Here is a 22,231-nt window from a genome sequence, read left to right as displayed (position 1 = left end):
ATCGCAGAACACAAGAATGCCGTCAAAAAAGAAGAAAAAACTTCCTCTCTTTTCCAACACATGAAAGAAACAGGACACGAAATTAATTTTGCAGATTCCAAATTGCTCTTTAACACGGAACATCACCACAAGAGAATAATCATGGAAGCCATCGAGATAGAGAAACACCCTCACAACATGAACAAGCGTGACGACACATCCCGCTTGCCAGACATCTGGAAATTAGCCCTCCCCACAAAAACTGACACCAGATCCAGAGGCACACAGAACGCCAACACCATTCAACCACACCAGACCCAAACCCAGACCCTCTCCACAGATGAATTACTGACACCATCCAGTAGCCAGTCCATGGTGGCACCTCCGGATGCTGCACCCCCCTGCAATCCCTACACAGATCTGGCTGACACAAGCCACAAAACCACAGCTCGCCCCTATACACGAAGCCAAGCCAAAGCACAACTAAGTGCAATACAGCCATCTTCTCAGGAAAACTCTTCACAAAGTTCAAGAGGTCAAGACACAAAGACTTTAGCAACTAATCCACACCTAATGACCCACCTAAGTGGTACTCAGGATATCACTCAAGAAATCACTCAAGGTATCTCTCAAGTAATTAAGGAACAAAAGAAGAAAAGGCACACTAGCCTGGGAACTTCCTCTCTGCCCAGAACATTGGAGGCTAGACACCACACCCCCTCTACAGTATTTATAGGAACTCAAACATTGAGATCCCGCTCTGTTCCAGTAACAAGAAGCCGAAAGCACCAGCCTGAAGATGACGAGTGAGACCTCGTCGAAACGTCGCCTAGACACCCCAACTTTTACACGGGAAGACACCCGAGGACACCAAAACCTGCATTCCTGTACCCGTGAAAATCTACGAAAGCATATATATATATATATATATATATATATATATATATATATATATGCAGGTTTTGGTGTCCTCGGGTGTCTTCCCGTGTAAAAGTTGGGGTGTCTAGGCGACGTTTCGACGAGGTCTCGAAACGTCGCCTAGACACCCCAACTTTTACACGGGAAGACACCCGAGGACACCAAAACCTGCATTCCTGTACCCGTGAAAATCTACGAAAGCATATATATATATATATATATATATATATATATATATATATAATTAGTTTTTATTAAGATTTATTTTTGTTACAAGGCAAAGAGACAAGCAGGAGTAAGGTATATCTATTGTCTCCACTTACAATTCAGAGTCTTTTTCACAGTTTGTTTATGTCTGGTAAGAGACACTTTTTTTTTAATAAATATTTTTTATTAAGGATTTTCTTGTTTTACAGAAGTGTACTGCCTCGTATTTTTTCTCTCTTCTTCTTCCATGTAACGTTTTTACAAATCCGTTTCATTTGTTGAGGCATTAGGGGGAGAAGAAAACAGAAAGAAAAAAGAAAGGGGGGTGGGGAGAGGGAAGATGGATGGGGGTGGGATCGGGTGGTGGTGTTTCTATTATGTTTAATGTATGTAGAGTTTGGTGTCAGCGTTGCTTGTGTTGTTCACTTGTGTTCCTTTGGTGGTGAGAGAGGTTGGGGTTGGCTTAGGGTGTGATTGTTTGCTTGTGATTGGCTGTGGTGATCTTTGTTTTCATGTGTGAGTGAGGTGGGTGGGTGTTTTGGATCAGGTTAGCCATATTGATTTGTATGCTGTTGGTGGATTATTGTCATTGTCCTGTTGGGCTGTGTATGTGATAAAGGGAGCCATACCGGGGTGAAGGTGTCTTCTTCTGTTTGTCCCCGTGTCAGTTTCAGTTTATTAGTTAATTTTTCTAGTAGGGCTGTTTCCCATACTATTTGGTACCATTGGTCCATGCTTACTCCTGACAGGTCTCTCCAGTGTCTGGTTATGATGTTTCTGGCTGCTGAGAGCAGGTGGGTTATGAGTAAGAGACACTTTTGTCATAGACATCTTGCAGTTGGGGGAAAGGAGGGGAGGGGAGAGACAAGGGGATATTGTTCTTTTGTTCTATTGCTTATTATCAGTTTGCAATATATGTATATATTTAAAAATCCATCAGTATAGAAAGTACAGATTTCTCCTAAATTCCACAATTTTGTATGTTATTTTCATTAACATATGCATTTTTACACAGACTTTACCTCTATATAAGCAATTTTGTAGACATGACTCAGCTGAAGAACTGCATTGCAAAATTTGGAGAACTGTGGATTTCCAAGTATGACTGTTTTTGTTCACATACTGTACTGTTTCAGAAAGTACAAATTAGCTTGGTTTGCCTTAACTATAAACTGAATCAAAATTTTCCCCATCCCTAATCCAGCTCAAAATCACCCATTTACCCAGCACAAACAATGGTGGGGGACCTCTGGCCTCAGGTGCAAATGTGACCTTTCAATAAGGCCCTCAGGACTCTCCACCTTTTTAGACTACACCTCTTACTAGCCCTCATGTAAAGTGCACAAAAATTCGTAGTTTCGAATAAGATGCATTTTGAAATGTGTAAATTGAGATGCATTACTCTACTTAAAAATGGGACATCTTGTTGTTGTTTTGAATTATTATTATTTACATATTTGCAAATTTAGCCAGGAATAGAGAAGGGGGAAAATGAAATAAAATTGAAAAAGAGAGAAGAAACTGATAATAATGGTAACAATAACAAAAAAAACCCAGCAAACAAATATTAATACAGTTGTACCTTGGTTCTCAAAAGTACCGTATTTTTCGCTCTATAAGATGCTCCAAACCACAAGACGCACCTAGTTTTTGGAGGAGGAAAACAAGAAAAAAAATATTCCGAATCTCAGAAGCCAGAACAGCAAGAGGGATCGCTGCACAGTGAAAGCAGAAATCCCTCTTGCTGTTCTGGCTTCTGGGACATCTGCGCAGCCTGCATTCGCCCCTTACTTTTTAGGAGGAAAAAAGTGCGTCTTATGGAGCGAAAAATATGGTAATCCTTTCTGGAAGTCTGATTGACCTCTAAAACATTCAAAAACCAAGGCGTGGCTTCCAATTGGCTGCAGGAGCTTCCTGCGCTCAACTGGAAGCCGTGCTGGATGTTCGACTTACGAAAAATGTTCAAAAACTGGAACACTTCCTGGTTTTGGGCATTCAGGAGCCAAAATGTTCGAATGCCAAGGTGTTTGAGAACCAAGGTATGATTATAATAACATTAGACCATGTTCAACTCACATTGCAATACAATAACCATCAGTATACCAATCTTAAGTTAAACATATAACTAATATAAGCTCTCCTGCAGTCCATATAAGTCCACATAAATTGCTGCCTCTCTGAAATATGCTCAAATGCAGGCAGGGCAGTGAGTAGTCTGAATGTAGCTCAGATCATTGTGTAATAGAAAATAGATATTTATCCTCTCAGGCTCCAATTCACTTAGCAACCAATGGGACATCTTGTATTGAGAACAACAGCTCTGCTCTTCCAGTTTTTTTGCAGTTCAAAGTGTGCAGGGAAAATATAGGAGGTTTACTGAGAATAGGATAACTCATGATACCTGGCAAATAGGCATATTTCAGGCTTGGAGCTTTGCAAGCTTTATTGCAGTTCTCATAGAACAACTAGTCACTTGGTAGGGATGGATCTAATGGAGGCCCAAGGGGTTGATTGCAATCTTCTGGCCCTCACTAACACCAATGGCCAAGTCTCTCCCCAGCTACACCTCCTCTCCCCAGGACAACAGAGCTCAAAGAATCAGCCCCACATTCTTCCCGTGTTATTTTCCCTGGCTGAAATCATCAAGGGGGTCGTGAAACTCCCCTGTAGACAAGTAAGAGGCAACATGATAGATGGTGCAGAGAAAGTAGACAGAGAAAAGTTCTTTTCTCTTCATAACCCTAAAAATTGTGTACATTCATGAATCTGAAAGTTGGAAGATTCAGGTCAGACAAAAGAAAGTCCTTTGCAGAATGCATATTTAAACTTTGGAACTCGCTCCCATGGGAGGCAGTGATAGCCACGAATTGGATGGCTCTAAAATAGGATTAATAATAAATAATAATAAATTTTTATTTATACCCCACCCTTCCTGGTTCAAAAAACCAGGCTCAGGGTGGCTAACAACAAATTTAAAACACTTAATTGATGCAACAAAAAACAGCATAAAATACAGTATGAAATGTGAATAACAATAAATTCGGAATTCAAAAATCAATTTAGGGGGGAAATCCACCCAATAAACATTAGATGATCACCAGTGCTAGCTGGCTAAATTAGTCCTATTTGGGCCAGCGAGGATACCAGGGGAGAATTAGCTGTGGGATCCCAGAGCAGGTGATCTTCATAAAAAGGGGAGGGGGAAGGAAGGAAGGGGAATAAAAGATCAGGCTGAATTCAAATTAAAGGCCAGGCGGAATAGCTCTGTCTTACAGGCCCGACGGAAGGAGGTTAAATCTTGAAGGGCCCTGGTCTCATGGGACAGAGCATTCCATCAGGTCACAGGAATCACTGAGAAGGCCCTGGCCCTGGTGGAGGATAGTCTGACTTCCTTAGGGCCCGGGACCTCTAAACTATGGTTATTCATGGACCTTAAGGTCCTCTGTGGGGCAGACCAGGAGAGGCGGTCCCGTAAATTCAGGCAACTCAAGGCTACCAATGGCTGCTCAGCACGTTGGCTATGCTCTGTATCGATGTGTGGAGGAAAGAATGCCAGTTGCTGGAAACTGCAGGAGGGGAGAGGGCTCTTGTGCTCAGGTCCTGCTTGCAGGTTCCCCATGGGCATCAGGGTGAGCAGTGACGACAGGATGCTGGACTGGATGGGCCATTGGCTGTCCTAGCAGACTCTTCCTATGTTCTTATGAAGCTGTTCTTGCACTGTAATAATGCCTCTTGCCTGCCTGGATGGAAGATGAAGAGATGTGGGTGAATGCAGAAACCTCTGGCCTTTGCATGGCTGACCACATCTTATGCACCATTTGCTTTTGCCTCTGGTCACATCTATCCACAGCAAATGAGCCTGGGAAGGTGGCCCATCATGGAATATGGTCTGTGCACTGAAAAACTTTTTCAGCCTCTTATCTAATGGAACTCTCTTTTTATCCTGGGTCTGTGTACCACTGTACAGATATATTCTGTGTACAGATGTATTCTGTGTGTGTGTGTGTGTGTGTGTGTGTGTGTGTGTGTGTATAATCTGTCCTGCACACAGTTTGCCTTCCCACAATTGATATTTTCTAATCAGTATATAAATATAACCTTCAATACTGAAGCGGGACACTGCTGTAAGAATAACTAGGATAAGTAGAGAATGATTTAGGAATCTAATAGAAAAATTATTGCACAAAGATTCCATTTGAAGAATAGAGTTATATTCTCCCCTTCTGCTGTAATTTTTATAGACTTAGTATATTACAATAAATACCCTTTTTCAGGTTGCAACCAACAAACAGAGCAGGGTTTAATAGAGTGTGCTAAAATAAAGCAATTCTGTGGTTCCTTGGCTCTGTGGAAGAAAAGAGGCTCATCTTTTTACATGAGTTCAGCAACTTTTGATTTCTTCCTTCTGAAAAGGTACCCATGTGTGAAGCTGGCTGTTTATGGAAGCAACAGTTTAAAGAGAAAATGGTTTGCAAGATTCCAACCAACCATTCATGGTTGAAAATGGCAAAGAAACAGAACCTATGCAACAGGACAATGCAAAGACGGGCATTAATGTGCAACTGGACACCTTTTGGGCTTTTTAAAATTTTGAAGTTTTTTTTAAAAAACCCTGATCTTCAACTGAAAAGGACTCCCATAGTAGCTTCCAGAGCTCAATAATAACATAGTCCCTGCACTCAGGATTGCAATCTCTTTTTTAAAAAAAAATATTTAATTTTCATTTTCGATGCAAAATTGCAACAAAAATTACAAACATTGAATCCAAAAGAAAACTATACAAACAAGAAAGAAAAACAGAACACAAAAAGAGAAAAAAGAGGGGGGGGGGGGAGAAAAGGAAAAGGATTGCAATCTCAAAGGAAAAAATGACGGGGAGGGAGGAGGAAAAAGGCAAACGCAGTCATCATTTGTTTGTTACGTAAGAAGACTTCTACTGGATCAGACAAAGGGTCCATCTATATCCTATCATCTTTCGGGGAAGTCCACAGCAGGGCACAGAGAAAACAGATTGCTGTTTTCTCTCTACAGCAACTGGTATCACCACATAGAGCACAAAATGCCCCTGAAATTAAAATAGCCAGTCTTTGCTAATTTCAAGGTATTGAACATGAAAATGACAATAAAAGTTGTCACTTGGCTCCCATTTAGGAGATACGAAAACAGTCATGTATAAGCAACCTAGTTCTCACTAAGTACATAATTTCATTTGGCAACCTCACTTCAGTGTTTAGTGTTCACTGTTGGCAACCTTCATACAAGGCACCATCCATCCACCTTAGGGACTCTACTCCAGATTTGTGTAGGGTTTATTCTTTAGCCTTTTCTTCTCCTGAAGATTTCACACAAGGCATTGGAGGGTTAGGGCTAGAGTTTTTCTTCTTCTAGATGGGCTTCCTTCCCAGGTTGACATCTGCCACTCACATCCCTCTATAGCACATGCAAAAACCACCTTCTTGACCATTGGACTAACTATTGGTCTCATCCACTCAATCCACTGGATCCTGCCTTGACATTTTGAGGAAGTCCCTAACTCACTGAGAGTTTGAGACGCATCAGCTACCTCCACCTGGTTTAGCCAGTCAGTCAAAGTTGCACCCAGAGTGTGGCTTCTGTTGCATGCAGACAGCTTCTAGGAGTCACAGGTGAGAGCTAAGTGCAGAGTGAGGACCAAAGATGAAGAAACTACCCCAGAAGGAGCATGTGTCCTCCAACAGAGATATTACCCCTTGCCTTAGCACCCCATAGCCCCTAGGATTTTGTATGTGCTTGCATTAATATTCATGTTGATAATCCTCTTTATTGGTATAATTCAGATATTAAGTTGTATACAGTGTTAGTCGTAACTGGAGTAGATCCATGTGAATTAACGCACATTGCTAAGAAAGGCTGATTAATTTTAATGGGTCCACTCTGAGGAGTACTATAATGGAATGCAACAAACCATTTCTATATGTTTCTTTATTGTGAAGATTGATGGACAGTGGGTCAAATCTTGGCTGAAAATGCATGCTCCTTCACCCTGTCAGTGAGGAATGTATGACAATTTTCTTTTTGTCTTTTCTTTTTTCTTCTGGCTACTGGCAGGGATGGTGACCTGCCAGCGGGGATGAGAGTGGCTGCTTCTTGAGTGACGCTAGTTAATCTCTTCCCTCTTCTGTTAAAGCTAAGCTCTGTGACAGCTCCAGCCCCAGGTAGCCTAATGAGCAAGTTTTAGGCTGTGCCTTAACCTGTCAGTCTGCCGATGCACAACAGAATCCATTTGTGTGGTTATCTCCGCTCTCTCCAGATCACTGGGGCCTGCCTCTGGTAATTTTCTTCTGTCTGCAGCTACTGTATGAAGGAGCTGGGTGCCCACACGGGCCAGTAGGTTGGGATGGGTCTTCTTTTGCATCAAGGATTTTAGAATTTCCATTAGAAACCAAAAATGAGAACAACAACAGATTCGGAAACAGGCAAAAGGAAGTACTTCCTTCCATAGTGCATAAACAAAGGAATTTGCTCCCCAAAGAGGCTATTATGGCCACCGACTTGGCAAGCTCCAAAAGAAGATTAGACAAATTCACAGAAGAGGGTAAAGCTATCAATGGCGACTAACCTCGAAGGCTATGCTCAAACACTTCTAGAGGTGGTAATGCTTCTCAAAGGGTTGCCATATATCCTGTTTTTCCAGGACATGCCCTCTTTTTCATGGGTATGTAAAATGAGAATCGTCATAGCGATCCATAGTTAAAAGTAAAAGGTAAAGGTACCCCTGACCATTAGGTCCAGTCGCGGACAACTCTGGGGTTGCACTCTCATCCCACTCTATAGTCCGAGGGAGCCGGCGTTTGTCCACAGACAACCTCTGGGTCATGTGGCCAGCATGACTAAGCCGCTTCTGGTGAACCAGAGCAGTGCATGGAAACACCGTTTATCTTCCTGCCGGAGAGGTACCTATTTATCTACTTGCACTTTGACATGCTTTCGAACTGCTAGATGGGCAGGAGCGGGGACCAAGCACCGGGAGCTCACCCCGTCGCGGGGATTCGAACTGCCGACCTTCTGATCGGCAAGTCCTAGGCTCTGTGGTTTAGAAGTCAGCAAATGTGTCCTTTTTTTTTTTACTTTTCAGAATATGGCAACCCTAGCTTCTGAATGACAGTTGCTGGAAACTGGAGGAGAGGAAAGAGCGCTTTTGTTTGGGTCCTGCTTGCTGGCTTCCTATAGGCTTCTGGCTAGCTACCGTGAGGACAGCATGCTGAACTAGGTGGGTCACTGGCTTAATCCAGTATGCTTTTCTGATGGTGATTATGACAATAATGTTTGCTAGTTGCTTGTTACACAAAAAGGTCTCCAAGCAATGTGCAACGTATTTAAAACACAAGCTTAAGTAAAACATGCATTATAATGCAAGCCCATTTGCCCATTTGAAAGACCTGATATTAAAGATATAAAATATTTCTACTCTAACCCCACCTACAAATATATAACAATCCTGAAATCTGAACTGCTAACAGCCTTTTACCCATACATGCTTCTCTGACACACATGTTCTTAACAATGAATCCTACAAGGATTTTCTGGAAGACTATTGGTAGGAGGTTCAACTTTGTAATTGGCTGTGTTGATTGCTAATTGGCTGACCCATGTGATGATCACAGAGGAGCAGCTGGTTAGTCTTGAGCTTGATTCTCTCAGGAAGGTTGTATATCTGGCCCAAATTAGTGAGAGCGGATCCACCATGATCTTCACCACCACCTATAATTTATTAGGTCCTAAGAAGACATGTGTGTGCATTTCATGGATTGTGCCACCAAAGGGACTTTATTTATTTATTTTATTAAATTTATATACCACCTTTCATCACAAGATCTCAGGGCAGTTCACAAAATAAAATACAAGCTAAAGACACAAGTAAATAATTAAAACAAAAACAACAAAACAGTAGCCTCTCCTTCCCAGAGATACGTTTAAAGGTTGTAGAATATTAAATCAGTCAAGGGCTTGAGAGAAGAGGAATGTTTTTGCCTGGTGCCTAAATATGTATAATGAAGGGGCCAGGAGAACCTCCCCGGGGAGAGCTTTCCACAATGGGGAGCCACTGCAGAAAAGAAAAATGCTTTAACCTGGATGTTCAACTTGCACTGTAAAAGAAGAATGATCTTGTCTGCTTAGGAAAATTATGTAGTCAGTGCTCCACCCAGCAGCCCAGCATGAATCAGCTTCTCCCACCTTAAAATGTCCCAATATTTTTTTCCCCTGACCAATGAGTACAAAGGAACTAAAATGTCTGACTAGCATTTAATAATCACGAAGATTTAATTTGCAACAAAAATGGGGATTGCTCATGACTGGCAATGCTGTGAGCCTTTATCTGCAAATGCATGGCACAAGAAAGGAAAGAAAACCTTATCTGAAATTAAGACAATTTGTCCCATTGAGAGATTGATTTCAGTTTCGCTGCATATTATGAAGTCCTTAATGGAGAAACTGAAGAAAAATCATTGATGTCATTTTGGGATGTACCTCTGACTTTTATTTTTAAGGTCAAGTTAATTAGTTTTCTTATCTATGCTGATTGCCTTCTGTTGTTGTTCAAAGAACGTGGCCATAATTTGAGTTCATATTCTAATGCAGCCTCCCACAGACTGATGCCCTTCAAACACTTTGGACTGCTGATCTTTGGTTATGCTGGTCAGAATGGGAATTTGAGTCCAACAACATCTGGAGGGCACCAGGTAGAGGACGGCTGTTCAAATGAATTTGTAGGGCAGAACCCAATGCTCTTTGTCCACTAACACAAGAGCGTTTGTGCTATCAGACAAGTGAGTTTTAACATTTTGCAACAGAGGAATCCAATGCAACATAAAATCACAAAATTGTAGATTTGGAGGGGAACCTGAAGGTCATCTAGTTCAGCCCCCTGCAATGCAGGACATTTGTGTGCTATTGCGTGACAGTGTGTGCCATTTATTATACAACAAAGTTATCAGTAACATTCTGCCAATGGAACAAGTACATGCAGGTCCCACTTACTGAACACAATGTGTTCTCTGGAAACCATTCATTAGGCAAGTGTTTGCATAATGAGTCCACATTTTCAATTTTTTCCTATGGGAATATATTTTTAATGTGGGATTTGTTCAATTTCCCCGCTCAATGGTTTCTTCTTGAAATGGCTGCAGCCAATCAGCAAAAGCGATACAAAGTAAAAAACTGATTTGATCAACCACTTCTGCTCCCCAATTTGTTCCAATTTTTCCTACTCTCTGTTTCGCCCAGTTTCTCTCCCTCTCCCTTTCTCTATGGTTTTTATTCAAAAATGTTTACCGCCAACCAGCAAAGCAGAAAAAAGTAAGGAATTTGGCTATTTGCATAAGTGAATCTGAGGAGCACATAGCAAGATTTGGGCAAAGTGCAGATAAGTGAATTTGTAGATAGTGAATGTGCAAATAGTGGAACCTGCATATAAACCAGTAAGTGACTTTAAATTAGTGCTTAATTGGATGCAACCCATAATGTTTCAAAACATGTACTTTCCAGTTTAATTTATTTATTAGTGATGTTTTTAAAACTCGATGTATTTGAAATTAATTTATTAGTACTCTTTCATTTAAACATTAAAGCTGCCTGTATTCAGTTGCTTGTTGTTTCTTAAGATGCTTGCAGTGTCAAAGCGGGGATTTGGGGCCTGTGGCTCCCTGGAAGGCTATGGCTCCCATCATCTCCCATCATCTCTGGCCATTGGTTGGGATCTGGAGCACCAACAGTTTCTGCCACAAGTTCTCCAGCTTAAGTGCACTCTTCACAGGTAGTTACAGTTAGGTATCTGAAGAAGTGTGCATGCACATGAAAGTTCATACCAATAACAAACTTAGTTGGTCTCTAAGGTACTACTGGAAGGATTTTTTTTATTTTGTTTCTTCACAGGTAGGATAACTTCCCAATTTTCCCTGAAGGGGTTCATGATCCAGTCTAGTTCATGATCCATCTGGATTGCATCAAGGGACTTGCTTTAGAATCCAAGTTCTGCAGATCCCTCCCCAGTCTCTGCATAGCACTCAGGCTGGTTTTTTAGCAGCTGGATGTTTAAGAAAAAGAAAGCTTGATAAACTGCATGATAAACCAGGTACCACAAGGTGGCACTGATGCCATTTGATGTTTGCCTTGCACAAGACTTCGTCTCAGACATCACTCCTTGGGAAGCTGATCAGAAGCCAAGAGGCCCGACAGTGTTTGTTCCTTTCACCTCTGCAGGATTTTGCTTCTATTTTGCATCAAGAGAAGGAAAAGACAATCTCCACAGTAGGTTGCATACACTCATATTCCTCCACTCAAACTACAGTGTTACATTGATAGCGTGCAGGCGGATTGAGTTGTGTGCATTGAAATGATCAAATAATCACTCCACTATGCTTTCTGCATGGAATCACTTCCATACACTCATTCATATAAGGAAACATCCATCTTTCTTTCATGCCATGTTCTGTCCTGCTTTGTAAATAATCAGCGCTGACCCAATAAATTTTGCTGTCTGAAGTGGAGCTGTAAACAGCACCCTCCCTCCATTCAGACAATACTATTTGCCTTGTCCATCCTTTGTCCAGCATCCTATTCTCACAGTGGCTTCCCAGTAACAGGTCAAAGAGGAGACCAGTAACTGGTGGAAGCAGAGAGTAAGAAGAAGTGGACAGTTCCTGTACTGGAGTGATTCCGTAGTGACTGGCGCAGAAGAAGGTCAGAGCCAATGACAAGTTTTGCCCCTGTTCTTCTTCCTGCTGATTTCTACAAGGGCAGCACTGACACTAAGGAGGAAGAAGCTGACAGCCAGTGGCGTAGCGTGGGGGGTGCAGAGGGGGCCGGCCGCACCGGGCGCAACATCTGGGGGTTAGGGTCAGGGGGCGCAAATCCACAGGTTAGGGGGCGCAAATTACTTGCCTTGCCCCGGGTGCTGACAACCCACGCTACGCCACTGCTGACAGCCACTATTATTAAAATTGATAATGGTGGTGATGATATTAATATTATATATGATACTAATACAATATTATGATTAATATAATATTCATCTGAGGATCACAGGACAGTTTACATTATGAAAACGCAAAAATCTATAACATAGAACTGTAGAGTTGGACGGGACCCTGAGGGTTATCCAGTCCAGCCCCCTGCAATGCAGGAATCTCAGCTAAAGCATCCATGACAGATGACCACCTGAGCTCTGCTTAAAAGCCTCCAAGGAAGGAGAGGCCACAACTTCCTGAGAGAGACTGTTTCACTGTCAAGCAGCTCTTACTGTCAGAAGTTTTTTCCTGTGTATTTAGTCATAATCTCTTTTCTTGTAACTTGAAGCCATTGGTTCAAGTCCTACCCACCAGAGGAGAAAACATGCTTATTCCCGCTTCCATGTGACAGCCCTTCATATATCTGAAAATGGCTCTCATATCTCCTCTCAGTCTCCTCTTTTCTAAGCTAGACATACTTAGCTCCTTCAAGCGCTCCTCGTAAGGTTTGGTTTCCAGACCCTTGATCATCTTGCTTGCCCTCCTCTGCACACATTCCAGCTTGTCAACATCCTTCTTAAACTGGTGTACCCAGAATTAGACACAGTATTCCAGGTGTGGTCTGCCATAAAAGCAAACATAATAGCAAACAAATCAACACATGCACACCACTCAGTTTAAAAGGTAATAGATTGTTTAATTAGCCAGAGGTCTGGGAGAAGAGGAATGTCTTCTCCTGGCTTCTAAAGATATGTAATAAAAACACCAGGTGAACCTCCCTGGAGAGAGCAGTCTAGAAACAGGAAGCCACTACAGAAAAGGTTCGTTCTCATGTTGCCATCCTTTGGGCCTCCCATGGAGGAGGCACACAAAGAAGGGCCTCTGATGATGATCTCAGGGTCTGGGTAGGTCCATATGGCAAGAGGAGGTCCTTGAGGTATTGGGGTCCTTAGCTATTTGCTACACCCTGTACTTGAAATGTAGGCTGGCTGAGATGAGACTGAGACTGGTGGGACAGTGCCCCCTTTGCCCTAATAGGCCAGCCTCCATGGGAGGGATGTAGAACATGGAATCCACCAAGGATCAGTATTGGGACCAGTATTTTATAACGTCCACAACTTATGTAGAGTTGGAAGCGAGTAGTGAGGGAGCCAAATGTGCTGATGACTGAAGAGTTCCAAAAGAGGGGATTGAGAGGATTTCCATTGCTCCAGACTGTGGGAATGGGCATTAGAATGCCAAATGTAATTCCATATATGGAAATGCAATGTGATGCACACTGGGACAAAAAATAAAAAAGTAATTTCATGTGTATGTTCAAGGTGCAGGATCAAACAGTAAATGACCAAGAAAGAGGTCATGGGGTCATGGGAAGTAATCAGTGAAAATATCAACCTAATGTGCAGTAGGAAACATAAGGACTGCCTGCTGACAGCCTGAGGGTCCTGCTCCTGCCTCTCTCCACTGGGCCCAGGGAGGGACCTGACAGATTTTATAAGGACTGCTGCTGCTCAGCAGAGAGGGTTTCTTATTTTAAATAGTTTTTAAATTGTTTTTATATCCTTAATTTAAAAATAATAATGTTTTAATGGTTTATAACTGGGCTGTAAGGGCACTGGGTGGGATGTGCCTGAGAGGAGAGGAGGGGGGAGGCCCAATTACTGTGGTTCTGGGTAGGGGGAGGTATGGCGTGGGAGGAGAGACAGGCCGGGTAAAGGGGACACAACACTGGCAGTTAGTGACTGTGCCATGTCCCAGCCACTCTTCCAACCTGGGGAATTGTGGCTGTCATATCAGCCAGCCCTTGGGTCTGTGACTGCTGCTGTTGAATGCCAGGTCAGCCCAGAATAAAATCTCTCTCATCCATGATCTGATTATGGATGAGGAGGCTGATCTGGCATGTATCACTGAAACTTGGGTTGGTGAACAGGGTGGAGTTGGTCTCACCCAGCTGTGCCCATCTGGGTACTCAGTGCAGCACCAGGCCAGACTCAAGGGTCGGGGAGGGGGAGTTGCTGTGGTTCATAGAGATTCTCTCTCCAGGCTCTCTGTCCAGTTGGGGGAGGGAATCTAGGGTGTGTGTTCCTGGCTTTGGGCAATCAGGACAGATTAGGGATTCTTCTGGTTTGCTGTCCAGCAGTCTCCCTGCCTGAGCTGAGAAAGTTGGTCTCAGAGGCAGTATTGAGGACACCAGACTGCTGGTTCTGGGAGACTTCAACACCTATGCCCAGACAGCTGACTCATGACCATGGGGCTGTCCCAACATATCATCAGCCCAACAAACATGGCAGGCCACACTCTGGACCTTGTTTTCTAGACTGGGCAGGAAGAGGGTGATTTGAAGGTGGGGGATATTGACATCAGTCCCTTATCATGGTCAGATCACTTACTGTTGAGACTGTCAGAACCTTTCCCCCTCCACAGAGGCACAGGACCTACTAGGAAGATCTGGCCTTGGAGCCTGATGGATCCAGTGGGATTCCAAACAGCTCTGGGTTGATATGACTGGTGCCTCTGTTGAAGCCCTGGCTGACCTCTGGAACACCTGAATGGCTTCAGCTATTGACACAATCGCCCCTGAGCACCTTCTCCCACTTTGTGGAACCTGATTGGTTCCCTGGTATACTCCAGAGCTTAGGGTGATGAAATAAGTGGGGAGAGGGCTTTAACGCAAGTGGAGGAAACATCCGAATGAATGCAACCGAACACTGGTAAGGGCTCATTATCGAGCCTACCTATCGAGGCAGCAAAGAAGGCATATTTTGCTGCCCGCCATTGCATCCTTATTATGTCATTTGGCAGAGCTTTTCTGGGTTGTACGCCTAAACGAGGTGATGGAACCAACGGTAGCTCACTGTGACTTGTTTGCAAAGCATTTTGAGGGTAAAAATGCTTGCATCTGCTGTTATGGCAGATGAATCTCATGGGGTGTCCGGAGCACAGTCTAGTCCTGTTGTGTTGGATGAGTTTCAGTTGGTAAGGCTTGAGATGTGGACAAGGACCACTTGTGCTCTAGACCCTTGCCCCTCTTAGCTGATAAAAACCAGCAGGGAGAGAACAGCTGGCTGGGCCTCTTTACGATAAATGCCTCTTTACGAGAGGGGGGGTGGTCCCTGTCTGTTTGAAGGAGGCAGTGGTAAAACCTTCTTAACAAACCTTCCCTGGATTCAGAAAACCTAACTATCAGTTGCTAATCTCCCTTTCCTGAGCAGCGTTCTGGAGCAAGTGATTGCAGACCAGATCCAGGTGCTTTTGGAAGAAACTGATTTTCTGGGTCCATTTCAATCGGGGTTTAGGCCTAGTTTAGGCACAGAAACTGCTTTGGTCACCCTGTATGATGACCTCTGTCGAGAGAGAGACAAGAGGAAAATCTCCCTGTTAATTCTTCTTGATCTCTCAGTGGCTTTTGATACAATCAACCATGGTATCCTTCTGAAGTGACTCTCCGAACTAGGGGTGAGTGGACCACTTTGTGGTGGTTCTCCTACTTGGACGGTCATTCCCAGAGGGTGCTACTTGGGGAATGCTTTTCAGCCCTGTGGAACCTTCAACCATCTACATTAAACCACTGGGTGGGGTTATCCGGAGGTTCGGAGGGCTGATGACACTCAGCTCTATTTCTCCTTTACATCTGCAGGTGAGGCAGTGGAAGTGCTGGACCAGTGTCTTGCCTTGGTAATGGACTGAATGAGAGCCAACAAACTGAAGCTCAATCCAGATAAGACTGAGGTACAGTTAAAAATCCCAACTATAAACGAGTGGCAATCCAAACTATTTGATTATTTAGAATTGGCAAAAATGACACATAAAATAAGAAATCAAAAAGATGTAAAGTTTAACAAAGAATGGAATAAATTTATAACATACATGGAAACAGAGGTTAAAAATTTAAAAATCACAGTAGGTGTGACGTAACACTTGTGATGTAAAGAGTTTTTTGAGGAAAAGAAACTGCAGATAAAAAAATCATATAATATATTCTGAAACCGAGATGAAGGGAAGTCAATCAGTGTTGTGTGTTATTTAGTAAATGTAAGTTAATTTGTTGGTATCTTATGTTAGGAGATGTTTTTTCTTTTGTTTTCGTTATTATTATTTCTCTTTTTTATGTATTTCTTTTTTATGTGTATGTGTTATGTATGTTTCTTTTGTTTGTTTTAATGTTTGATGTAGCAAAACGAATTAAAATCAATTAAAAAAAAAAAAAAGACTGAGGTACAGTTAGTGGGTGGTTTCCTAGACCAGATGGCTGGGAGTTCACCTGTTCTTGATGGGGTTACACTTCCTCTGAAGGAGCAGGTCTGTAGCTTGGGGGTACTCTTGGATCTTTTGCTGTTGCTCAAGGCTCAGGTGGCCTCAGTGGCCTGGAGTGCCTTCAGCTTTGGCTGGTGGCCCAGCTACGCCTCTATCTGGAAAGGGATAGCCTAACTACTGTTGTCTATGCTCTGTTATAATTAGGGCTGGCTACATTATACAATGTGAGGGATGTGGGTGGCACTGTGGGTTAAACCACAGAGCCTAGGACTTGCCGATCAGAAGGTCAGCGGTTCGAATCCCCAAGATGGGGTGAGCTCCCGTTGCTCGGTCCCTGCTCCTGCCAACCTAGCAGTTTGAAAGCACGTCAAAGTGCAAGTAGATAAATAGGTACCACTCTGGCGGGAAGGTAAACGGCGTTTCCGTGCACTGCTCTGGTTCACCAGAAGCGGCTTAGTCATGCTGGCCACATGACCCGGAAGCTGTACGCCGGCTCCCTCGGCCAATAAAGCGAGATGAACGCCGCAACCCCAGAGTTGGTCAGGCGGTCCCTTTACCTTTACCTTACATTATACAATGTAGGGCAGCAGAATTTATGTAACTTATGTAGGTTATATAATTTTGCCATAGTAGACAGTGAGATAAATAATTGTTTTGGGCAAAAGACAAATTGCAGCGGAATGGAAACAGTACTGCATACAACATATGCAGGGTCACATGGAAAACAATGCCTTCTTACATCCCCGAGGCAACAGTATCAGCAGCCCCTGGCTGTTCCTCCAAAACCCCACTAGCATCTACCCACTGTTGGAGGGCAGAGATGTGTATACAGCCTGGCTTGCCACTTCTGCCTCAGGTGCATTAGAGGATTCTATCGTGGTACCTAAGAGCATAAGAACTTAAGAGCCATGCTACATCCGGGCAATGGCCTACTTAGTCCAGCATTCTGTTCTCACAGTGACCAAGTAGGATGCAGGTTGAAGACTTGCAAGCTGGACATGAGCATGAGACTCCTCACTCTTCCTGTGGTTTCCAGTAGCTGGTATTCAGAAGCACTGGTGTCTCCAACCATGGAGGAAGAGTAGAGCCATTGTGACTGTTAGCCATTGATAGGCTCAGCTTCTATGAATATGTATTTCAAAGCCAGCAAAGTTGGTGGCTATCAGTGCAGCAATAAATAAATAAATAATATATAAACACAGAGCTTAGACAGGCTTCTCACACTGTGCATATGAGGAAAAAGCAATCCTTCCCTAACATAATGCAGCTTAAAGTGCTATTGGTGGGCGCGATGGGGGAAGTTAAGTGCTGTGTACCCATCAGCGATGCAGATGTTTTGTGGCTGAGGCAGTAAAGGGAATGAATCAATAATGGGGGTGGGGGAACACAGCAAGTGCAATAACTAATCCAAATTTTGGAAAGGAAATATCAGAATGGTGTGCCTCCCTGCTTTTAAGTCTATTCTGATTCAATTTAAAATATTTCTATACCACCCTTCCATTAAAAGAAAATCCCCAGGGCAGTTTATCAGAGAACAATACAGAACCAACATCTCATAGCACAATTTGTTGTTTAGTTGTTTAGTCGTGTCCGACTCTTTGTGACACCATAGCACAATAAGAACATTCAAAGGCAGCAGCTATAAACCACTTAAACAAAGTTAAATCCCATTCCAGATGAAAAGCCTGGATAATTTTTATTTTTATCTATTTTTAAAACAGTGAGCTAGAGTGGGGAACGAGATGCCACTACAAAAATGCCCCCATCATTTTTATGGCAGCCAGGGAGGTAATAATAATAATAATAATAATAATAATAATAATAATAATAATATGATAATAATAATTGGATTTCTTACCCATCCTTCCCCATAAGATCCCTGGGTGGGTTGCAACATTATACAAATACAATATTAAAAAACTAACAGTGCATGTACTCCCCCCCCCCCCCGGATCCAATTCAGAGCCAGATTTAGTGCTTCAGAGCAGCTGTGATATAATCTGAGAAGACCCAGGGACGAACTGCCTGGATGTCCTCAACCAAATTCAGGGTCTTCCATGTTGTTAAATCAGAGTTTTCAAATAAGCATGCAGTTGGGAGGATGGATATTATTATTATTATTATTATTATTATTTACATTTACATACTGCCTTTCATCTGAGGATCACAGGGTGGTTTAAAATATATAAAAACACAAAAATACGCAATGTAGTAGCAAACAAATAATGTTCCACCACACATGGTTTAAAAGGTCATAGACTGTTTAATCAGCCAAAGGCCAAGGAGAAGAGGAATATTTTTGCCAGGTGCTCTGGCAAAATTCTAGTTTAATTCAGGTCAGAATCTGGGATTCAGACAGAGAAGCTGCAAGGCTTATATATATTGAGGCTGAAGGGCCAGGTAAAAAGGTACATCTCCAAAATATGGTGGAAGCTGTACGGTGATAATACTAGATGTAATTCTGTACGGTGGGAATTCCTCATTTTGTACAGAAGATCTCTCACATATCCAGTGCTTTTTTACTGGGGGTACACAGGAGTACGCGTACCCCTAAACATTTTGTGTTGCCCCGACCGACTGATGGACTGACATGCCAGAGTATGGGGTGGCCATGGTAGAGGCAACGGTCCTCCTCCTCCTCCTCCTGGGCTACACCCAGCTGGCAAGCACTCGCCCCTCCTTGCTCAAGCCGAGTCTGCTGTCTCTGGGGGCCTTCCCATCCTTTCAGTGCCACCGCCACCTTGAGTCCCTTGTCTGGGAGTTGGGAGGGGGGTGGGGAGGAGGAAGGGGGCGAGGGGGAGTCGGATAAGCCAAAATGAGAGTACCTCTAAACATTTTTTAAGGGAAAAAAGCATTGCATGTATCCAACAGGACATTGTGACCTGAGGCAGTCTGTCTAATGGTAGGGCTGGCCCTCTGTCCATTTGCTGTGAACTTCACCTGGGCAATCAATGTGTGGACAATAGCAGTTGCAGTCATCTTGGTTTCTGTTGTGCTGTCCCCTGTTTGACCTTTCCCCTGGATTAAATGGGGAGGGGGAAAGTTATGAGATAGCATTTTGATGATGTTGAGACCATATGGAAATTTTACAAAACATGCATATGTGAGCAGCACTGAGTCCATAATAAAGCATCATGGGGAAGCATCCCATGACAAAGTATGACTTTACAGTTGATCCAGATATGAACATAATATGTTCATATATATGTGCAGAGCCAGGGTGGATCTACACACAGGGCACCCCCCCCTATAAATAAGTCAGAAATGAAATTATTTTTTGCCCTCCAGTGCCATCTTGTGTTGCATGTTTATAATGCATTCAAAATGCTGTTTTTTGACTAATGTAGCTGAGTCCAGTGCTTTTTTCCTAAAAAAAATTAAGGGGTACTCTCATTTTCCTACTCATATTGAAATACTGTCCCTCAAAGAGGCCAAACTTAGATTCACAAGATGTTTAGGGGTACGCATACCCCCTCATACCCCCAGAGAAAAGCACTGGCTGACTCACTTGTGAGCATATATTCTAGGGCTGTGTGTGCCCCCCTCCCCCAACCATTCTGGCACCTGATTTGAGCGGCCTCAGTACAACCTGGATTGATGTGCAGCTGACCCAGGTATGGGTTTTGAACTTATTTGAGGAGCCTTGCACACACAATTGCAGGGAGGGCCTGGTAAGGAGAGCCCCTGGTAAGGAGAGTCTTTCCTTCTTCCTGCCTCTCCTTCCTACCAGATCCCTCCCCACATTCTGATAGCCTTAAATCACTCTAGGTGGGCTTGATTAAAGTCTTGAAGTTCAGAGGGGGGGGCAGAAGGTATGGTTTTAATCTCCATTTCATATGTTCATTGTACACTTATTGGTTGTCTGAACAGGACTTATTAGAAATGTACTAGATATTGTTCTACCACTGGTAGCAATTATGACTGGATTTTTGGTAGGCTTTGGAAACAGATCCCAGTGGAAGTTGCTTATTTTATTCCTTATAGTCAACTAAGATTATAATGCCAGGGAATTAGCTATAGAAAGCACCTCCTTTGATTAATTCATGGATGAAAAAGTTTGGGAGATGCTTTAGGCTTTTAAATGAACTAAATATATCCATTTCATGTCAAACAGATCTGTGGGCTGGATCCATTGGTTCAAATAGTGCAGTTTTTCAAACCAATATTTAAATGTTTAAAGAATCATAAATAATGCTTTGATAACCCCTTTAATTGAGTGTGAAATAAATGAATGTTTTCCCCCTTCCCCTACTCTTATTTTCACTTCTTATTTATTAATTTTTAAACAATTTAGAATAAATAATTCCTGTAGACAATGCTAGTTCATTTTCTTTTTCATTTCTCTCTCTCTCTCTCTCTGTTTTGAAACTTGAAGATCTGTATTCCCTTTTATAAATTCTGAAAACTCAAATAAAAATGCAAATGTAAAGCTGAATAATGGCATTAATTCAGTGAAAATTAGTGGGTATTTGTAAGTGGAAGGAGGGGAGCAGCACATAGACAAAAATGGGGGAAAAAACTAGTTAGCTAGGGGATTTATTTCTTCGTCTCTTTTTCAAAGACTTCCACTTGTTCAGTGTGACTCCTGAGTGAATCTTCAGTTAGATTAAGTGCTGTGCAGGAAGGCTAAAGCCAGCCAATTTTGCCTTTGGTATCATAGTCTCAGAGGTGCAACTGTGCCACATTTCCCCCTCTCTGAAGGTGCTTCTTCCTGAGCATAAAGAGCATTTGGATTTAGATCTTCCTATGAACACACCTCTCCTATGTCTTAGCAAAGAAGTATTTTGTAAGAAGCTTTACTGGGGATACAGTGCTTGTGCTTTGTAACTAGAACTTTTTTCCGGAACAAGCTTTGCTGTTTATCATATCAGAGCTTTCATGTTCTGCTCGAGAGATGCAGTGCAGAAAGGAGCAAAAAAGAAAACAAAAAAGGCAGGATTATATGGAGGATGCTTAATCACCACACTTCGTGATATCATTAAAGGACTGGTGGGTTTTGGAAAGGATGGCGGGCAATACCTGGTAGATCAGTGTATGCCTGTGATAGCAAAAACATATTCAGCCACCCAGAATGAAATATTTGGGTTTATTTGACAACATATCTAAGTGATGGTTGTTAAGTAAAATGTAAAAGGGTTAATTCCACACAAATTGGCATAAATTTCTCCCCCTACCCCAGTGCAGCTGCAGGCATCTTGTGGTGGTCTTATCTGAGTTTTTGGGCAAACTATCATGTAGCACTGGGTATGTCAAGGGCTCATGCTACAGCATTTATTGTTGGAGAGTATTGGAAACTCATGAAGACTCTTGGACTGTGGAACTGTAGAAACGCAGAGGACTTAAAGAAGAGCTCGTCTATGTTGTACAACTTACAGGGCTTCTGGACTCACAGAACTCTGACAGTTTCAGGACTTCGAATGCAACTGGCCTTAATACAGTGGTACCTTGGGTTAAGTACTTCATTCGTTCCGGAGGTCCGTTTTTAACCTGAAACTGTTCTTAACCTGAAGCACCACTTTAGCTAATGGGGCCTCCCGCTGCCGCCGTGCCGCCGGAGCCTGATTTCTGTTCTTATCCTGAATCAAAGTTCTTAACCTGAAGCACTATTTCTGGCTTAGTGGAGTTTGTAACCTGAAGCGTATGTAACCTGAAGTGTATGTAACCTGAGGTATCACTGTATTTGCCTTGTCGACTTTGGCACAGCAAGGACTTGGAAAGCAAATAACTATCTCTGGACTTAGAGAGTGAAAACTTCTAGTAACTGTTAATAGTGCATGAGTATAGTGTGTGCTTGTATTTGCCAAATAAACTATATCCACACAGTTGTTTCCTATGATGAGCTTAACCACTTTACTGAATTTCCAATGCTGGTAATCATCTTCAAAGGC

This window comes from Podarcis gaigeae, assembly GCF_964106915.1.
Source record: "Podarcis gaigeae genome assembly, chromosome: Z".
Taxonomy (NCBI): Eukaryota; Metazoa; Chordata; class Lepidosauria; order Squamata; family Lacertidae; genus Podarcis; species Podarcis gaigeae.
This window is presented reverse-complemented; position numbering follows the sequence as displayed.